This window comes from Canis lupus, chromosome 22, assembly GCF_011100685.1.
Source record: "Canis lupus familiaris isolate Mischka breed German Shepherd chromosome 22, alternate assembly UU_Cfam_GSD_1.0, whole genome shotgun sequence".
Lineage (NCBI taxonomy): Eukaryota > Metazoa > Chordata > Mammalia > Carnivora > Canidae > Canis > Canis lupus.
The window spans coordinates 39,638,036-39,654,996 of NC_049243.1; positions in this window are offsets into that span (position 1 = coordinate 39,638,036).

The window sequence follows — 16,961 nt, forward strand, 5'->3', positions numbered from 1 at the left end:
GCTAGTTGTTTTGATAACTAGAGAGAGATTAAATGTGTTGGGCCAATTAAGGATTAGCTTAAAATAAAGTAATTGAATATAAAATCAAAGGAACTCTTAGTATAATGGAGTATTCTCCATTTTTTTTTTCTCTTTCAACTTTTATGGCAGCTTTCTCAGAGGAGAATGCTCACATTATTTATTAACTTCTGAAAAGTCAACAAAACAAACTTAACGGTTTAGGAACAATTCTTATATTATTGGGGTATGTTTGAGCACAGCTTTATGTATTTGAATTGACATTTTTGACTAAATACAGTAAAATTCAATTGCAAAGTGACTCTAGTGATGTACTTTAAAAAAGCTATATATACATATATTTTGACGATTTTATTTTATTTATTCATGAGAGACACTGAGAGAGAGGCAGAGACACAGGCATAGGGAGAAGCAGATTCCCTGCGGAGAGCCTAATACAGGACTCGATCCCAGGACCCCGGGAACACATCCCGAGATGAAGGCAGATGCTGAACCGCTGAGCCACCCAGGCATCCCTAAAATAAGTTATTTAAAATTTATTGAATCAATATTTGTATTGTAACTATATGTGTATAAGTATATATATTATAAATAATATACATATTTGTATATATAAACAAATGTGTATGCAACATGTATAAAATGTTTATAGTATACAATACATTTAATAAATGATTGTTTAAATAATGAGTGCATCAGTGTAAGATTGTAAAAAACCAGAATAACTGATAATGCTAGCTATACTAGAAAAAGGAAAATGTGTATGTTTTATTCTTTTTTGCTATATCAAAATATGGAAAATTTTTTTTTTTTTTTTTAAATATGGAAAATTTTAAGACCATCTACAAGGCTAACTTATTAAAGTGACTAGAAAATCAACCTAATGATTACATGGTTCAAATAGAAAAGATAAATTTCTAAGCACAAAAGTTTAACTAAATATAAAAAGGTCTTCTATGCCAATGCAAGTTTACTTGAGAATTACATATATATCAAATTAAAATCTTTAACTAAATTTAAATATTTAAATATCTTAAATTTTAATTAAATATACAAATAGCTTTTATTAAATTCATACATAAAGTGATAAACAATGGAAGTTTCTCCCTGAATTTTGATTGTCTTAATGTGTAATTTATCAAATTGAGAAGACAATGCTAGTAAGTGATGGCTTATAATTCTTTAATGGCGAGTATCTATTAAAATATATAAATAAAAAAGATAGTTACTTTGGGAATACTTCATCTCTAGAGTGTCTGCTTACTCTGCAATAAGATATCATATACTCATGAATTTGTAATCCAAATTGGTATTTCTGTATACAAATTTGACACTTTCATAAATAATTTAGTTTTTCTAGTCTTATAGATACAGAGTCATTTGCACAATATGGAATACAAATGTATTTCCTGGCACTATCACTTGATGTTTGATTTTCTGATTTGATTTCCAGAAAAGGATACATTTTCATAATATTCTTGGCTTATTTGTGAGATAATAATTTTGTTGATAAATCATTGTCCTAAGTGCATCACTGTATTTAAGAAGAGACCTCTAAAACAATACAGATTAAAACAATACAGATTATGTTTTTCTAACTCATAATTCATAAACAAGAAGTCCCTCAAATGTTTGGGGTTTTCTCTGGGATTTCATAAGATTAGGGGTTCTCGATGCACCTAGTCAGAAAATCTCATTTTGCCTCATTTTACTGTAACAACGAATCTGCGTTATTAATCATGCACATTCCTTATAAGCCAGACTCCGGGTAATAATTGAGGTTGCTAGAAGATATGGTGAATGAACTGATGCAATGAATAATAAGCTTTGAAATAAAGGAAAAGGCTAGATTATGGTTCTCTAAAGCCGGATGTGTAGATCCTGCTACTGGTTATCTATTGAGATAGTAATAAAAACTTGTGTGTGCACAGAATTATGGGTGCATGTGAGGAAAGCATAGAACTCAGGGGCTTAAAGCCATTTACATTTTTTTCAGCCCTGGAGCATGCAAATCAGCATTTGGGCTGATTTACCTGCCTAGATTTTCTGATCTCTCCTAAACTCATTCACATGTGGACAGTTGATTGTCTAACAGGGTTTTGCAATGACTAAACCATACGTCTTTTATCTTCCTGTCAGCTAATTGGGCATATATTCTCCTGGAAGCGATGAAGTCAGAGGCATATAAGAAAAGCCTCACAATTCAAGCCATTTAAGACTACTTAAGGTATGGTCCCCAGCATTCAATCAGCCTTAAACACATGTCATGATGGAACCCAAAGTCAGGATGGAAGAGAACAACAAAATTACATTAACAGTATGGAACCAGGGACTAGTAAACAATTGGAGCTGCTAATGTAATCATCTTGCCATAGTCTTCTAAGGTTTTAATTAGGTAAGATATGATAAAAGCCTGTGAATAATAGTAAAGTATATGTATAGGAGAATGCTGTAACCATTATTGTCAAAACAATTGAAAGAATTTGTAAATTTGTACATTTTTTGGTTGTGAAGGGTCAGGATGACTGTTAAAAGATGTTTTTAACATTAAATTTATGGGGATAGCTGTATTTATTCCCAACAGCTTCTCTAGCAAAGTACTACAACTCAGGTGGCTTAAGAAAGAGCAATTTGTTCTCTCCCTGTTCCTAGAATTCCAGAATTAAGGAGTTAGCAAAACCACACTCCCTATGAAACCCACAGGAGAAACCCTTCCTTTCCTTTCCTTTCTTTTTTTAAATATTTTATTTCATTTTTATTTATTTATGATAGTCACACAGAGAGAGAGGGGCAGAGACACAGGCAGAGGGAGAAGCAGGCTCCATGCACCGGGAGCCTGATGTGGGACTCGATCCTGGGTTTACAGGATCGCGCCCTGGCCAAAGGCAGGCGCTAAACCACTGCACCACCCAGGGATCCCAACCCTTCCTTTCCTCATCTAGTTTCTGGTGTTCCTTGACTTGTAGATGCATTGCTCAAATCTCCACCCCTGTTGTCACAGAGGTGTGTCCTCCTGTGTACTCACTGTCTTCACACAGGGTTCCCCTAATGTGTTTTTGCCCAAATTTGTCCCTTCTTTTCAGGATACCAGTCATATTGGATTAAGGGCCCCCCCTACTGCGGTAGAGCCTCATCCTAATTAATCATATCTGCAATGACCCTATTTACAAATAAAATTAAGTTCTGTTTTACTGGGGGTTAGGATTTCAACATATCTTGGGGTGAGGAGGACATAGTTTAATCCATAACCATAGTGGCATTAACCAAAACAAAGTGTTGATAGCAAAAATTAAAAAAATATATATATATTCAGAGAAGGCATGAGGAAAAGATGAATTTGTATCAAAGCATTCCAAATCTAAGCTTTCAGAATAATATTCAGTTTAGAAACACAGAAAATATTTAGAAGTGTCAGATTAGCACTGCTAGAGAGAGAAATTTGACATTTGCCGAGGCAAAGGTTTTCTACATGGAGTGGACAACAAGTCTAAAGACTAATACAAAAGGGTAGGTACACAAATCTAGGAGAAATCAGAGAAGTGTGGGAAAGGTAGGAAAAGATAAAAAAGTATACATTATAATTAAATTGGGAAGAAGGGGTTTTACTTAGTCAGGTAAGAGACCAAATACAGTATCTGAATAGAATAAATCTTAGAGATTGTTCAAGATGAGCATGGCAACAGTTAAACCTAGTATAATTTTAAATACTTATTTTTAAAAATGTATATTTGTTTGAATTGCAATTATCATTATTGCCAAATTAAGGAATATTCCATTTATGAATTTTAAGGAATTCATAATTCCTTAAAGGAATTACAACACTTAAATAATTTCAACAAGGAGAGTTTCAACTAAAATCTTTGTAAATAACATTTATTTGCTTTTCAAGTAAAGATATTGAAGGACCAAGAGTAAAGGAAGCCAAGTTAATTTATTCTGATTATAGCATTCTAGCTCATAGAACATATGGCAAATTTTGAAAATTAAAGTAAATATTCCCTTGAAACACCTAGTTTTAGCAAAGTATGCATTGGAACTGGAATTGAAAATAACAGATAAAAATGAAATACATTTCATTATGCTTTTAAGGAAAAGCAAAAGTTTGGAAGGAGGTAGCCCTTTTCTGGATTGTTCCAACATATTCTTCCTTGCTGTTCTATCACCAGGAAGCAGATTACTCAAGGGAAATAAGAGTGCCAGATTTGAAGCTGGAATATAAATAATAAGTCTAAATCCTGGAAATACTTAAAAAAACAAGCAACTAATTAAAGAGAAGGCCAGGCGAGAAAAAGAATGTCAGTTGCTCAGATGCCCACCTCTGGAAGTGAATCGTTTTTACACCCTGTCTTTGCCAAAGTACTCCTTGAAGATATTAAAGAACTGTGTGTGGGTTTTTATTCCTAGCAATTCTCTTTGGAACATTGGCAGTGAAAATACGGCATTAAGGGATTAAAAAGAGTAATGATGCCAGTATTATTTTTTTAAGCCTAAAAAGGAATTCAGTGGTATTTAGTGGAAAACCATGAGATTAACAGGCTGCAGACTAACGAGTTACCTAATTTGGTGCAAATTAATCTCCTGCTTTAGAGCATGGAAATACTGAAGTCCTGCTTACACTATTGTTATAAAGCATAGTGGAAATGATGTATATGAGGTGTCAAAGTTCAACAACTGTTCTAGTTTACCTTTTAACTGAAAAATATCGAATCTCTGCTTGTCATTTTTATCACAAATACAGTGAAGTTACAGAATCTAATCTATAACCTATTTTGTGTATGCTTAATTATGAAAGTAGGTAGAAATCCTTATTTAATTCAAGATGAGCATGACAACAGTAGGTCATAATCCTTTATTTAATTAATTTGGGTTATATTATGCTTTATTTTACTTATTATCTCCCAAGATTTTATTTGGAAGTCCCTATGCTCCTATGATTTCACGTGTCCTTTTATAACCAGGTTTTCCTTGGTAGATGCAGTTTTGTTTTCCTATCTCGTATTCATATTAAACTTTTGATATTCTTAAGTATGGCTCTGAAAGCCAAAAAAAATTAATCCATAAAGTCATTATATCTACATCCTCTAAGTAATTATAGGCATTATTGTCATATAAATTGGGAATTTAATAAATAGTTGTTTGTTTATAATATCATGGGGTGAAAAGTGAGGCAGGCAAGAGGCCCAAAGATCCCTAGACCCCAATAAATGAAAACCCTGGGTAAAAAGGAAGCTGTATTTGCACTTGAACCAATTTCCTTGTAGCTAGAGGGTTTTCTGGGGATTCTGCTGTTGGACAAGAGCCCAGGTCACTCTTGGCAGCTGCCCCATGACTGGGGCAGCAGCTGGTTCATGTGCTTATATATTGATTACCCTCCAGATGGAGTGAAAAGATGAAGTAATTATGAATTATTACAGAAAATTGGGTTTTAAATTTTGACAACATGATGAAAACAAACTCTAAATCATGATGTTTCTTAATTAAGATGATTAAGGTTTATTTTTTATTTAATATCAATAATAAATATATTTTAAATAATACCTAAAATCCTGTTGCCATACTGTTTAATTTTTTTTTAATTCAGCATTATGAATTAAATTGAGGCCCCTGACAATCTTTGTGAAGATATGCGAGATGCCCATGCAGATTTTTCCCATCCCTGAAAGTCCTGTGTTGTTATGTGCATTTGACTGGACACAAAAGTTTGCTGCTTAAAAGTTACTATCACAAGGAAGATATTTCCTTGGCTTCTCTCACTCCATAACTACATACCAAGAGTCTTGATCACAACACATCTGCTCAATATTTTCTCAAGAAAACCCATATTATTAACGGAAGCAAGGAACTCACAAATGCACACTAGCTTTATAAGTTTTAAATGTCTTGTCATTGTTTTCAAGGTTTCATTTGCATATGTGTTGATTCTTGAGGAAAAGTTAATATGTATCCAATCCTAGAGTACTTTGGGTAGCAAAAGCACTGCAAAGAATCCCCTATTTTTGGCAATAAAACATATACACATGATACAACAGGACAACAATTACTGTACTAAACATGAACAGAAGCTGTACAGTGTGTTGAAAACTCTTTCCCAATTTGCTAAAAGTACCTCCGTGACAAGTATAAAGTGGATGATTCAGTAAGCATTTGTCAGCAAAAGAAAGATTAATGTGGCAAAGTGTGTGTGGGGGGGGAATCATAGGATGCTTCTCTAATTTTATTCGAATGAGTCACACATTCAAAGAAAATGATTTATTTGAATGATTCAACTATTACCTAACTTCTATGAGATGTCAGAAAATCTGTGTTCCAAAACATTTTAAAAATAAATAATTCCTGTTTTGTGAATTTTCTTTTATTTTTTTAAGTCATCCATTATGTACCTACACTATGAAAAACTGGTGAGCTTAAGATAAATAAGACACAGTCTCTCTCTTTGAGAAGCCCACTGTCTGGCAGAAAAAACATATAAAATTATAGGCATGGTGCTAATGTTAAAAACACAAATATTTGAAATTATACATACATATGCATAGAATGTACTCGTAAAACTCTATGTCTGAATTATACTGGCATTTATAATATATAACACAAGAATTATGGTACTGTTGTCTCAGATTTTCTAACATAACTAATTGCTCAGAGTTGTGATTATATCACATGACCAGCAGTATTTCCTCAATAATTACTTTAAAAATATCATTGAATGGAAGCATCAGTCTTACAAATGTATATCAGCTTGTTCTGTTCAATTGCTTATAATTATAGCATTCTTATCTTGCTGACCAGATTCCAAAGGCATATAATATGGCACAAGGCAAATAAAATTAGTGTTCTATTCTTCTATTTTCATTTTCACATAAAAATACATGATGAGATTTCACAGGCAGAACAGAGATTACTCAGTCTAACTATGGTGGATCTTCCTGGTGAGAAACAATCTGTACTACAAGGATAATTTATCACCATATTTTAAAAATTCTGTACTCACATAACATCCTAAAGATCCTTTATAGAACTTAAAAAAACAAACAAAAAAACTGAAACTTAACCAGATTCTAGAGACAATAGATTCATATGTGTTAAATAATCTGTTGGTGTCAATGAAAATTATACTGCTCTTGTGTAGACCAGATAGATTATGCTAAAATACTCTACTAATATTTGCCTCCTCAGAATTAAAGGTACACTAATCTAAGGATTTCTTTCTGAAAGTGAGATAGTATTTTAGAAAGTTTGTGATCTAATGTCAGCATCTTTAACCCCAATTTTAAATCTACATGCCTGTTTTCATCAGGAATAACTCTACATTGAAAGACATTTTGCAAACAAAAAAGAGGTAAAAAGAAGAAAAGTAAGCCCTTTGCACTTAATTTTTCCAGGTTCTTACTCATTTTTATGAACAATTATACATACTTTATTGTTTTTAAGCAAGCTCTACATCCAGCGTGGGGCTTGAACTCACAACCCTGAGATCAACAGTCCTGTGCTCTACCAACTGAGCCAGCCAAATGCCACAGACTTCACTCTTAATATAAATAAATTCCATGTATTCCATTCTAAAAACAAAATCATACAATAGTATTTACTATGAAACCTCTACTTTTCATCTTAATGTTTTAATACAAAAAAAATATTGAGGTAATTAAAATATCCCCTGTAAAATTCCAAGTAGAAAACACAGAAGACAGAGTTCCTGAATAATAAACTTCTGATGCTGCAATTTTGTTAAACAAAACACTACTTAGGATTCTAGTCAGTATTTAATTTTCATGTAAAGAACTGTGTCTGGCATAGATTTAGTAGCATTTTGTAGATTTATTTAGCAGATGTCATTTTGGCTCCATAGGTAATATTTGTTCTAAACTTTGAAATTATTCAAACTTTTGCTTTTCAAAACACCAGGCACTGCTCTCATCTCCCACACCTCACAACCTTCTGAACATACACCATGGATGATAGAGTGTCTCTAACGGAACACTAACAGGGTTTTGGTAAATTTAGAAAGAAGCCATCTACATGTTGTTGTTCCTGTATTATTATCAATTTTTAAAACATTTTGGATTTCTAATTGAGGTGGAAAACAAGACTTGCTTTGCTTACCTATGTGATTCTATTCACATATGTTTTAAGCTGTTATCTCCAACCATTGACATAATAACTAAAGGAAATCACAGGCAATTCAAAGAGTTGTGTTGGGGAGGCCTGGGTGGCTCAGCGGTTGAGTGTCTGCCATTAGCTCAGGGCGTGATCCCTGCTCCTGGCATCAAATCCCGCATCTGGCTCCCGGGCTCCTTAGGGGGAGTCTTTTCTCCCTCTGGGTCATAAATAAATAAATAGATAGATAGATAGATAGATAGATAGATAGATAGATAGAGAAAGAAAGAAGAAAGAAAGAAAGAAAGAAAGAAAGAAAGAAAGAAAGAAAGAAAGAAAGAAAGAAAGAAAGAATCTTAAAAAAAAACACAAAAGAGCTGTGTTAAAAATAAAGACAAATTTAGCCAACTTTGGCTCAAAACTTGATATTTCTAAATCATTCCCACATGTAGTATAAGTAGGCAATGCTAAGTAAGTTTGACAAGGATATTTTGTTAACAAGTTGTTATTGTCCTTTCAATAATGGTTGCAGCCCACTCAAGAGTTTTCTCTTTCCCTCTCTCTGTCCTGTAAGGGAGCCCTTCTGGGCAGCCAAAGGAATCATTCTAAAGATTGATTTATTGATTGATTGATGATTGATTTTAGAGAGGGGGAGGGGGCAAAGGGAGAGGGACAGAGAGAATCTAGAGCAGACGCCCCGCTAAGCATGGATTTCCCCACACAGGGCTCCATCTTACAGCCCTGAGATCACAACCTGAGCCAAATCAAGAGTTGGAGCCAACTGAGCCCCTCAGGCGCTCCACCACAGGGATCTTTCTAAAGTGAACTGCGATTCACATCACTGTCAATAAAATCCAGATACATCCTCAATACTCTAAAGATGTGGTTCCTACTCCTCCTAATCATGGCTTACAAATTTCTCATCCAGCCACATTTTCCCTCTCTGCCTTTTCTATCTTACTTCTAAAATATGAAACCACAGGGGAAAACAATAAATTATTGCCATTGTTTTCTCTTGTCTCTGGACCCTTCCACTTTATCCTTTAAGGCCATCATTCCTCTTGTCCCCCTACCTCATTACTTCCTGCCTAGGAGTTTCCCCACTGACCTCTACCTCATACTCACTTCCTATCTCTCCATCTAGAAGGTAAGCACCATGAAGGCCATGAACATCGATGTAAATAATAAGTCTTGAAGTGTATATGGATTTCCAATGTAAATAATAATAATAGCTAGAAGTCTTGGAGTGTATATAGATCTCTTCCAAGTGCTCCTAATTTGGTAGACACTCCCATACATATTACAAAAAAAAGTGGAGGAAGGGAGCAATTTTAATTTTAGGTCAGGGCATTTCACAATAAGGAATGAAAACATTCAAAACATTCTATCTCAAAACATTTTAGAGATTAACTAGAGTAGATCAGATTCTTTATTTTGTGTAATAAGGAATGAAACTACAAAAGAAAGTGTCATTGAATTGTCTGGGGAGTTACAGCTTCTTTTCAGTAGCTGGTTGCTGGTCAGACCATAATGCTAATTGATTGTTTTAAGTCTAGTTCATTGTTATTCTGACATGCTGAAAAATTAGCCATGCCTTTACAGTGAAGCATGCCATATGAGATTTTTAAAAAAGAAAAATGTTTTTAATGAGTAATTGAGGGAATAGAAAAGTTAGGACAGGAAAATATACAAAGATAATTATAGTGCCAAAGCACAAAAAAGCTGTGAAAACAAGCACCATTTTTTGAGGTGAGTATAACATCCGGTTATCCGATTTCTAGAAGGCAAAATACAATGAGAATTGCCATTCACAATAAAAATTTCAGCGTCTATTTAATCTCACATTTGAATTTCTCAACAACAGGATTTTTTTTCTAAAGGGTTTCTCATATACATTGGCACTTCATAGTACAGAGGAGAATATAGTCTGCAGCACCCTTAAAATCAAGACTTTGGCAAGTTTCAGAGTTCCTTACCTTATAAAATCTCTCAAAATAGACTAATGGCATAAGGCCAAACAGAGTTTGGTAAGCACACACCTGCAAAAGTCCTAACTAAGCTGCTCTGCTCTCTGTTGCTCTAGCTCAAAACAAAAATAAAATTAAGAATTGATAGCAGATGGAAAGGCTGTCTATCTTTTTAAAATCCTCTATGAATATTAAACCTCACAATAAAGATTTGGTTCAGAACCAGAGGACTAGAGTTCAAAATATCATATGGATTTATAAAAATACACAAAGGAAATAGCAATTTCTAGGAACTAGCCACTGGATACTGTTAGAATGTTTTCAATCTAAATTTTCAGTTTTTTTTTCATAAATTGGAACACATTATCCCAAAAATGTTTAATATTCTTCTACCTGTGTAATTATCCCTCTTTTGGTTTTGTGTATTTTCTTCTAGCTTTTTACTGTCTGAAATTGTTTTAGTTTTTTCTTTTTTTAATTTAAAGAATTATCTTTGACTTTTAAATCATTTCCCGTTTTACAGGGTGTTTTTTTTTTTTTTTTAAAGTGTTCTGGATTGTCTTTTTTCTTTTTTTTAATGATTTTATTTATCCATTTGATAGAGAACACAAGCAGCGAGAGAGGAAGAAGTAGATTCCTCACAGAGCAGGAAGCCCAATGTAAGGCTTGATTCCAGGACCCTGAAATCTGACCTGAGCCAAAGGCAGATGCTCAACTGACTGAGCCACCCAGGAACCTCTGTTTTATAGTTTTTATTAATATCTGCTATTGTATGTTCTTTTTTTTCTTACTTTTGCTTCAGCTTCATTAGATTTGATATGATTTTTTTAAATTTTTATTTATTTATGATAGTCACACACACACACAGAGGGAGAAAGAGGCAGAGACACAGGCAGAGGGAGAAGCAGGCTCCATGCACCGGGAGCCCGACGTGGGACTCGATTCCGGGTCTCCAGGATCGCGCCCTGGGCCAAAGGCAGGCGCCAAACAGCTGCGCCACCCAGGGATCCCGATTTTTGCTAAATCTCAAATGAAACTTCAGTTTATGTGTTGTATTGATTTTATTCTAGACACAGTTGGGTCTTCATATTTTAGAATATTATCTCAAATTTAAAAATCACAAAATAAGTGGTATTTTTGATGACCACTTAATTTAGAAATTACCACTACATCTTTACTTCTGTCTGTTATTTGATTATTTTTTTAAAAATAAAATTAGTGGGATATCTTGGTGCTCAGCTGGTTAAGCATCTGATTCTTTTTTTCAAAGATTTTATTTATTTGTGAAAGAGAGAGAGAGAATGGCAGAGACCTACACAGAGGGAGAAGCAGATGTGGGACTCGATCCCAGATCACAGGATCATGTCTTGAGCCAGAGGCAGATGCACAACTACTGAGCCACCCAGGTGTCCCAGCATCTGACTCTTGATACCAGCTCAGGTCTTGACTTCAGAGTTGTGAGTTCACGCCCCACATGGAGCTTACTTAAGAATGATAACAATAAGGACACCTGGGTAGCTCAGTGGTTGAGCATCTGCCTTCAGCTCAGGGCCTGATCCTGGGATGCAGGGTCAAGTCCCATATCAGATTCCTAGCAGGAAGCCTGCTTTTCCCTCTGCTTGTGTCTCTGCTTCTCTCTCTCTCTCTCTCTCTCTCTCTGTGTGTGTGTGTTTCTCAAGAATACATAAATAAAGTCTTTAATAATAATAATGTTAATAAAATAAAATGAGTGACTTCAGGCTGATATCATTAGATAATTATACAATAATTTTTTAGTTTCTCTTTCAAGAAAAAAATCTCCTTGCCTTCATTCTGTGTACTTTAAAGGCAGTTCTTTATAGGCAGTTCTTTGGTTTTAATTAATTTTATTTCTAGGCTTAAAACTTACTTTCTTATGATTTAAATATGACTTCTCTATTCCATATATCTTGGGGACATTTGATGGGTTTAGGTACAGAAATTTTCTTTATTCTAAGAAGAGCAGAAAAGAGACACACTCAAAGCTACAATGAGTACTATCCCCAAAACACACATGTTAAAATATTAAAATGCTTAAACACGTTGTATTATTGCTGCCAATTTACTTAGTTAGAATTTAAAATTTTAACACAAAAGCAAGGAATCTTTGAATGGATATGAAAATATTGGGACATATTATATATTTAACTCCATAGAAATATTACTTAGTGTGCACATGTCATTTGATTTTACTCTTCTCGGTAAACTTGTTTTTATTTCCTGTTTTTCCTTTGTGGGATTAATTATTTCTTTAATTTTGCAAGTCTAAAAATTTGCTGCTGTGTAGGTATGGGTCCAGTTTGTGATCATGTTTCCTGAAATTAGGACTCTCTCTCAGTCTACATTTTTTCTTTAGGAAGCATTCTTTCTATAATAGCTGATAATTTCATTTTCAATTGTTCTTTGACTTCCTCTTAAGAAACATCAATATTGGGATGCCTGGGTGGCTCGGTCGTTGAGCATCACTTTTGGCTCAGGATAATACTGTGCTCCTGGGATCAAGTTCCACATCAGGCTCCCCATGGGGAGTCTGCATCTCCCTCTGCCTCTCTTTCTGTGTGTCTTAAAAAAAAAGAAGCACCAATATTTCTATATTGAATATTCATCTCTCTGACACAAACTCAATGTGTGCTTTCTCCTAGCTGTTAATTGTTGTTGTTGTTGTTTTTAATTTGCGTTCTAAGAGAGTTGGGCCTTCACATGTATTTTATAAGATTTAAACATTTTCTTGGTGGAGGGATACAACACAGTGACACTTGGGTAGATGAAGAACTGAATTTCTTGTTGTCCATATCTCTAGGTGAGAGAAGGCTACCAGGCCAGGCCACACAAGGGTTCATCCAGTGGGCTAAGGTAACAACAGCAAGCTAGAATGGAAGGAAGCAATTTATAGATATGGTAAGTTGGGGAGGGGTAGCTCGGTTTTGGATGCCCCCGTTGGACTGGCTATTTTGAATAATTTTGCAGAGCTTAGGGTATAAAGGCTGTTCTTATCTTTCATGGTTGCCTGTCTTCCATTACTAAAGCTAAAGAGAAACATGGAATCTTAAAAGTATTTTTTACCAATTGCACACATATGCACAATATTCATACCTTTATATATTGCTGTAAAATTGAACATGTGAATAATACAGAAAATTAGAAGAGAATTCATAGAAGAGAAAAAGAGTATCAATAATCTAAAGAAAACAAACCTGTCTCAGAATTCTTATTAGCAAACTGTATATTAGAAGACAATGTGTGACGCCTGGGTGACTCAGTCAGTAGAGTATCTGACTCTTGATTTTGGCTCAGATCATGATCTCATGGTCCTGAGACAGAGCCTCTTGTAGGGCTCCATGCTCAGCAGGGAGTCCACTTAAGGCTTCTCCCTCTCCTTCTTCCTCTGCCCCTCACCCAGCTCGTGTGCTTGCATGTTCTCTCTCTCTCTCTCTCTCTAAAATAAATAAATAAATCTTAAAATAGACAATAGAATATAGACCTTCTAAATTCTTTTTTTTTTAAGATTTTATTTATTTATTCATGAGAGAGAGAGAGAGAGAGAGGCAGAGACACAGGCAGAGGGAGAAGCAGGCTCCATGCAGGGAGCTTGATGTGGGACTTGATCCCAGGACTCCAGGATCACAGAGGAGCCTGCTTCATCCTCTGCCTATGTTTCTGCCTCTCTCTCTGGATTTTATTTATTTATTCATAAGAGATAGATAGACAGAGAGAGAAAGAGGCAGAGACACAGGCAGAGGGAGAATGCAGGCTCCATGCAGAGAGCCCGACTTGGGACTCGATCCCGGGTCTCCAGGATCACGCCCTGAGTTGAAGGTGGCACTAAACCGCTGAGCCACCAGAGCTGCCCCTAAAAATTTTTTAAATTTTTAAAAATTACAATATGATTACCTAATGAAACAAAATATAAATTCTGTTATCTTCATTTTCCAATGTGGATTTAAAACTTTATTTTTATTATATTTTCATCGAAGTCTTGCTCTCTTGATGACCTTTTTCTGTCATATTGAATGTTATTTTCATAATAAGCATTTGCTTATTTTTCATTGGGATCATTTCTTGAATCCTACTGTGCCAGACCCTGTTTTCTATTAGAGCATGCGGTGTGTGTTCGTCTATTAATTTCTTCACTAATTCTAGATGCTTTTACAGGTAGAGAAAAAAACTTTCATATAATAATATTTGGGAAGATATACAAAAGTAGTAACATTTAAGAGTCAGTTCAGGAGATTTTTATTAATGTATCTAGAATTGCAAGAGTTCAAAATTTTTATTTGTTGAATTCTCTTTTCAGTGGATTTTGTGATTGAGAATCTCTTGTCTGAAATTACATTTGTGAGTTATAATATACATTGTTATTTATCTGTGCTATTTCCTATTTCCCTTTGCCATAGATCACAACTGATCAAAACTGTAAATAATGAAATGTTATAATAAGTGAAAAGGTTCACACAATTACATAAGTTGCACATTTTAAAGCTCTAAGAGCTAAGTCATAGAGAGCATCCTACTGCACTAGGTTAGTCTCAACATTTCTGAGAAAAGAATATTTTCTTTCATTGCATACAGTTATTGAAATCTTGTGCTCATGAGCATGTATCTGACAGGTATCTTATAAATTATAATCGCACAAAAGTTAGTTATTGTTATTTTCTTATTTTCTCTGACTCGTGGGAAGTAAATATTAGATTCAGTATGATTTAATTTGGGCAGATGATATCATTATTTATATTCAACACAAAGAAATAAAAAACTAAAAGTATTCTCATCTTTCTATTGTCATTACAGACGTTCTGGTTATTTTTACTGTCAAAATGTTTTCTAAATAAATAAATAAATAAATAAATAAATAAATAAAATAGAAACTCAATCAGACAATGTGGGTATGTTTCAGGTTCTAAAATTTACTAGAAACTCAATCAGATAATTTGGGTATGTTTCAGGTTCTAAAATTTACAAGTTTATGTGATAAACGGTTTATCTTCTGAGCTTTGTTTTTGTTCCTCAGAGACTTAAATAATTTCAGAGTTAGTGGAGACCTTATAATAATGTAAACCCTCATCCTCATTTTTCAAGTGAAGTAACCACAAAACAGAGGGTAAATTGAACTAATCAAATGTGACAGCATTAGTAGTTACTGAGCCAAAGCAACCCATCCTTTGATCCTTGCGTATTCCATGGTGTAGTGTCCTCTGTTTCATAATTTGACTGAGGTGGAATATAGAAAAGAATTATTTGGAAGCCATAACATGCTTTATAATGTGAAAATTTATTTGTATTAATTTTGATGAAATTTGATATTCCAAAAGAGAATTTTACTTCATAGTAGCATTTCTTCAATATTGTAGTTATTCTGATCTACCCCAATCAAGTGAATATTTGATATTTTAATATTACCAAGATGAAAGCAAATTTTGGAGAGAAATTTTACATCATTAGGTTAAAAAAAAATCTTATAAGAAACAACTTCAGAGCTGTCGTGTTATCTGAATACACTTCACTTATTGCATGGATAGTAATCCATGTTGATAAATGATGGTCCTAGAAACTCACCTACAATCTCTCAGGAAAGACTATTACAGCCATCCACATATACAAATAGATAGTGAAAAAAAAATCCTAAAACTTCTAAGTATAATGATAAACACTGAATATACCTAAAATTTCCACGGCCATATTTAAATATGAATAAGAATAAAATGGATTGTAAATTACTGATGGATAGAGTTCATGTTGAAGATGAACTCTCATATTTTCAATGCATATTTAAAACTTTTATGGAAATCTACAGGCTGAATATCCAGCTATAAATCACATATCTGACTTGTGTAAGGTGGCAACTGCTGATTTTTTAAAAATTGTCTTTTAACAAGCAGACCGTCTTTCCTATTGGAAAAGCATTTTCTTCTAGCATGTATTCTGTATGCTTCATTTCCTCTTTTATACATTTTCAACAAAAGTGACCCAGATGTGGAAATTTTAGCATCATTTATATATAATACATATATATATAAGCATAAATTAATTGCTGACTTGGCAAATAATTTATAATTTATATTCACACTTTCTCTAATTTAGTGTATTCTATACACATCATTCTTTTATCTTACCAAGAAATGATTAACAATTCAGGACTGTTTAATCATAATATATAAATCATATTTGTGTGTGTATGTGATTTCTCAATGTGTTGAAAATACATATTATTTTCCAAAATGATGGATTATTTAAAGCATTTTCTAAGCACAGCAAGCTAAGAAAGTAAAACTTTCCAGCAGGTTTATAATTTAAAACACACAAACCAAAAAGGCTTTAACAGTTTACAGAGAGTTTGAAAAACGTACATTCAATCAAAAGCCTAATTCTACTACTACTTACCACAGCAACATATGTTCAATGGCTAATTCTTATGCCAACTGACTTTTTCCAAATGTTACTGGGGCTTTTGAAAATGTTCAGGGCTCTTTTATGTTCAGAATTTTTGGAGAATTCAGACATGAAAAGACTATTCATTCCATGGCTGCCCATACATTTTAAAAAGAGAAGAAAAAAAAAAAAAAAAAGGAAAGGAGAAATTCAAAGCATAGCATCCTAATGTGTGATAAACAGATCTTTGGTTTCAATTGTTTTTACTCCCTCTCCACTCCTCACTCCAATCCATCCCAGATCTTGGCTCAGTTGACAGAAAATTTTGTGTTGTTTTGGCATAGGAAAGAGTAATCTTTCACAAATACATGCCTATATAAGAAAGTAGATCTTGTCATTCATTTTCTATTCGTTTATTGCATAGTTCTCTGTGCCAAGCACTGTCCTGGGGCTAGAATGATATCAAAAGAACAACACCAATAAAAATATCAGGTCTTT